The sequence below is a fragment of the Quercus robur genome, chromosome 12 (genome assembly GCF_932294415.1).
Source record: "Quercus robur chromosome 12, dhQueRobu3.1, whole genome shotgun sequence".
Lineage (NCBI taxonomy): Eukaryota > Viridiplantae > Streptophyta > Magnoliopsida > Fagales > Fagaceae > Quercus > Quercus robur.
Window position 1 is genome coordinate 13,846,870 of NC_065545.1, and position 6,000 is coordinate 13,852,869.

Genomic DNA, 6,000 nt, shown 5'->3' on the forward strand with positions numbered 1-6,000 from the left:
ATCCCTTAGACATGTTCATCTAAGCATTCAAGAGAAAGTTGCGCATTAGCCTAGAAGTGTTCATCTAAGCATGTAAAGGAATATCAATGAGATATATAGGAATGTAAATCCAAGCATATCATGAAAGAAACAAATAATGACTTGGAAGCATTTATCCAAGCATGTGCAAAAACTAAAAAAATCTAGACAGGTTTGTCTAAAGTTTTTAAAGGAAAGTCAAAAAATTATGTCATGTTCATGTCTCAATCGTTGGTGAAGAGAACCAAAAATCTATGTCATGCTATTTTGAGATGGAAAGCTAAAAATTCAGCATGTGAAGAAAATCAAGGTTGAGCAACAAAACATATGTAAGCAAACAAAGATTCAAGTCACGTGAAGGCAAACAAAAACCTAATAATATGACCAAGAATGAATACATCTGTCATGTTGAAAGCAAATTAAGATGTGATCACGCAATTCAAGATTTAATCACGGAGAACTAAAAAGATTAGGACATTCCCTAGCAAGCAACAATCTGATTTTTATGAAGAAAACCAAACATTAAGCATGTGGTAACAAAGCATCAGAACAACAGGCGTGAAAGACAATAGACATTAAGCATGTGAGATATCATGAGATGGTATTCAAAAATTTGAATTACATTAAGGGATACATTTAAGTGTGTAGCATATGAGAAGACACAAAATTATAAGAGAGGAACAGGACACCATGAATGAAGCATTATATGAGAATAAAAAAGATAACCATGTACTAAAACAAGCATGATTCCACCAAATTTAGAATACGAAGGACAAAATAAGGTAAGTGTAGACACTCGATTTTGCACCCATAATTTAATCTTGGAAGACGGCTAGAATGAACGTTCATATACCCGAAAAAATCATAATTGCATTACATGCATTAATTCATTCATTGCATATCATAAAAATGATCTTGAGATTCTAACGGTCGTGAAGATATGTCTGATTCTTAAAACAGACCGTCGAATTGAAAGATATCACATGATCAAAATTTCATGGTTTGCATGCATTTTGTTTGGGTGGAACCAATCACACATGATTAAATTAAATTAATTCTGATTGGTTAAACAATAAAAATTAATTAAACAATTGTGTGATTGGTTGTTGGTTTTTGTCACAAATAAGCTTGCTTGCATGGGAATAAAGTGGATAATCAAATAATTAAAAATATTTGTAAAATAATTAAATTTTTTTAGAATATTTATCTATCGGATAATTATTACTTTAAAGACCTGATTATCAAGAAAAAAGGGGATTAATTTTTAGAATATGAATTAAAAACGTGTCTAGGTACAATTCCCAGCCCAAAAATCCTCAAAAAAGGGTCCAAAACGAACCAAAATTGAAAAAGGGGCTCAGCACCCAAGAGGGCCAGTCGGCACTCTTGGAGTGCCAATTGGCCCAAATTCATGGCCTGGCTTGAGAACCTTCTGATTAATATAAAACCTATCTTTTTCGAATTTTTAGAGTTAAGGACGCATTCCAATTCATATCTGATCTTATTTAGCTTATTTTTCAAGCATCCCAACCTCTATAAATAGAGGGAAAAGATCATAAATCAAGATCTTTCTTTCTGGCCCTTCTTTTTTGAATTCTCTACTCCCTTTACGTTAAAGACGTTCTGGAAGCCTTGGCTCTAAGAATTTCTTTTTGGTAAGTAAAGTATTTTAGACCTCAAAGAAGTGAAAATTTCTTTGATGTATAAAATATTCTTCCATTGAAGGGTACGCTTATGCAAGTAGGTATTTAATTTCATTCTTGTGTTTATTTTTCTTGTCTCTTAATTATGTTGTGTTGTTCATTGCATGGTTTTTGTTAATGTGTGTTTGATTTCATTATGACCTTGCTCACAATTTGTATATGTCATGTTCACATGTTTGGTTGGGATTTTCTTTAATTGATTGACATGTTCGTGATTTAATTTTTTTTTTCTTTGAATTCAAGATCTGCAATTAATCACCAAAACTTAAAAAAAATTAAAAAAAAAATCAAAAACAATTCTGTATTTTCATAAAATACAGATCTAAAAATTTTTCTGGTCAAAACAGATCTGTATTCAATGGTATCAGAGCCACTCTTTTCTGGCCAGTGGTAGTGTGGTTGTGTTCTTTGTCTCTTGTCCGTGTCTACCCGAATGCTTGATATTCCGTTGTTGTGTTCCCTTCTTACCATCGTTGGCGCCACCCTAGTCGTAAAGTGAAGTCCTAGAACCTAGCTGTAAGGCCCGTTTGAGCCAAGAGAGGGCGTGTAGGGCATGAGAGGTATAAGGTTGGTTAGGGCATGTGTTACGAAATGCAACGGTTGTGAGAAAAACATGATAACTGAGTGTTGAACCTAGGATAGTATGGATAAGTTGTGGAGATCCAACTCCTCTATCAGCTCCAGGACTAGTTGTCCTCCTGATATTGTAAATGAAGAAGATCACACTATTGATGATAATGAGTTGATCCCTGATTTTCATAAATGGACTATTCCTAAAGTTGATACTAAGACTATTTATAAAACTAGTTTTGTTGAAAGTGCTTTTCATTCTGCTTACAAAGCTAGAACTGTTGAACAAATTTTCTCTATTTCGAGAATTCATGAAAAATGTTGTTTGTTTACTAAAAAGAATATTAATGACTTCCTTGCTGCTAAAAAATTCAGTTATTTGCATATTGGTATGGTTCAAGTTGCTATTAAACCACTTACCCGAAAGGGTATTAATGCTTCTGTTCTCATGTGTTTAAGAGATGCTAGATTTAAGATTTTTAAAGATAGCATTCTTGGTATGATCACTGCTTCTATGTATGATGGTCCTGTTTATTTTAATTGTTATCCTAATCTTACTCTTGCTTTGGATGATCCTAATATTGTTAAAGCATTGACATTGAATATTGCTTCATCTGGTTATCACATGGAAGAAGATAGTAAGCCTTTTGCTTTGATCTACCGCATTTATTATAAACTAATGGGTACTCAAATGAATCCTTGTGCTATGATTCCTAGAGAACCTTCGGGTAAAACCATGTTAATTCAATGTTCAACTCCTGATGCTAAAATCCAAGTTCCAAAAATGATTCAATGGCAAGATGTTAAACTTCCTAATGATTGGTTGTTAGAACAAGAAACCCCTCCTGCTAAACCCATTTTTGATGAGCTTGATCTCACCCATATTCAACAATATCTTGATGGTACTGTTAAAATAAGTTTTCAAAACAATCCACCTTTGAGGATCAACGAAGGAAGACATTCCTTTGCTGGATCTGAAAGTATTTCAAAAAGAGATCGAGAGATCAATGAATTTTTGAAAAAGAATTTGGAAACATCCTCTGATTTAAAGCTAAAAGGTATTTCAAGTGATAAATCTCAAATTAGCTCTGTTTACTATTCTACTAAACCTGAAACTTCCACTCCATTTAGTAAAACTGCTAATGAAGATGAGGAAGACATTGTTTCTGTTACTCCATCTGATTTTGATTCTCCTATTGAAAATCCTCCTGTTTACCAAAATCAATTAAGAGTTTTGACTGTTTTAAATGATGATTTTGAAATTGATTGGGATTCTTTGTACAATGAGTTTATGCTTGCAACAAACAAAACCAAGAGAAAATATTTCCAAAATAATTTTGCTCAGTCTGATAAAGACCGTGTTAAAAGAAAATGGTTAGAAATGATGAATCAATTGAAAAAACATATTTTGTTTTTTGATTTTCTTGAAAACTATTATGTTCCAAATAATGAGGTTTCAAAACAACATCTAAATGTGATAAAGAAATCAAATTTTGTTAAGATTGATAAAACCATTATTAGGTCTAGTCATCCTCCTCTTGATTCAATTTTGATAACTACTAAGAAAGATGAAGTGACAAAAGAGGAAGTGAAGGCCTCTCCTTTCAAAATTGCTGATGATCAAACTCCTATTGTTAGCCTTATTGAACAAAACAATTTTACTAATCAATCTTTGCATATTATTGGTCAACAGCTTAACCATATTGAAGAAAAAATTGTTGAAAAATCTGTCTCTGTTTTTGAAAAATCTGTTCCTGTTAAAACTGAGGAACCTTTGATTGATTTACCCAGTCAAAGAAAAAACGTTATGTTTAAAACTTCTCAATCCAAGACTCTTGAAATTGTTGAAAAAATGCTTTCTGATTTAAAAGTTAAAACTGAGGGTACTTCTACAAGTACTTCAGCTGCTCGGACTATTTCCAAAGAAGAAATTGTTTTTGAAGAAAATACAGAATCTGATACTGTTTCTTCTGTTCCTGCTAAAAGAATCTTTGATGATGATTTCCCAGAAATTAAAAGATTTGTTGGAAACACCAAACCCATGTCTTTTACTAAAAACCGGTATTCAAAACCTACTCCTCTTGATATGTAGTTTGAAGAGAGATCTTTTCAAACACAGTTTTCTGTCTCTACTGATAAGCCTTATGAATGGAATATTGATGGTTTGTCTGAACAGGAAATCATTGCTAAAATGATTCACATGTCTATGATTAGTATTGCTTATCAAAATAACCATGATCTTAGTCAACCTGATATTATTAACTTGCTTGTTACTGGTTTTTCTGGTACTCTTCGTAGATGGTGGGATTCATATATCACTGCAGAATCCAGAGAGTCTATTAAACATGCTGTTAAAAAGAATGATGAATGTTTGCCTATTTTTTATGAAAGAATTGTTTGTAATGGTGTCAATACCTTGATCTATACTATTCTCAAACACTTTGTTGGTACTCCATCAAATATTTCATCTCATGATTATTTAAATAATTTGAGTTGTCCAACTATGTCTGAATACAGATGGTATCAAGATGTTTTCATTTCCAGAGTCATGCTCCGGAAAGACTGTCATAAGTTTTATTGGAAAGAAAAGTTTATTGACGGTCTGCCTTCTATCTTTGCTCATAAGGTAAAACAAGAATTAATGGGTAAAAATGATTCTATTGATTATGATAATTTAACCTATGAAGATATTTTCAGCACTATTAAAAAACTTGGTACCAATAGGTGTAATGATAAAAAATTGTTAAAACACCAATCAAAGTACAGAAATAACTTTGTTAAACCTAATGATTTCTATGCTAAGAAGAGACGTGTTAACTGTGGAAAATCTGGACACTTTAGTAAAAATTGTAAAAGAAAACCTAGTAATTTAAAAAAACAAATTTAACATACTAAATATTGATAATTCTTCTGATATTGGTAGTAGAGGTTCTTGCTGCAATGTTATTAGAACCAATGTTCTCACCAAGAGTAAAAAGGATAAAACTTTGGAAAAATTTAATAAAAAGAAATCTAAAGAACTAACTGTTAATGATTTACAACATAAAATTAATATTGTTAAACAAGAGATAAGCGAATTAAAACATGATTTTAAAGATATTAAAAGTGATAAAAATAATCTTAAACAAGGACTTGAGCATAAAGATGGAGATGAATCCTGTCAACAAGCTCTTCTTTCTGGTAAAGGTATTCCTGATGATGTCACTATTTCTCAACTTGCTCTTGTTAATAAAATAATTCCTCCAAAATGGTTTACAAAAGTTAAAATTGTTGTTTCTCTTGATTATCATTTCACTGTTATTGCTATGATAGATTCAGGGGCGGACATGAACTGTATCCAAGAAGGACTGATTCCTTCAAAATACTTTGAAAAATCTACTGAAAGATTGGTTTCTGCTAATGGTTCTCAGATAAAAATAAAGTATGAATTGAATAATGCTCATGTATGCCATGCTAATGTTTGTTTCAAGATTCCCTCTGTTCTTGTTAAAAATATGACTGATAAAGTGATTCTTGGTTTGCCTTTTATAAATGCTTTATATCCTTTTCTTGTTGAACATGATGGAATTACTACTGATCCTTTTGGACAAAAAGTAAAGTTCAAATTTGCTTCTAAGTTTGATATTGATACTAATACTGCTTCAAACATGATTCATGCTAAAATTAAACATCTTCAATTTCTTCAGCAAGAAGTTAGATACAAGAAAAT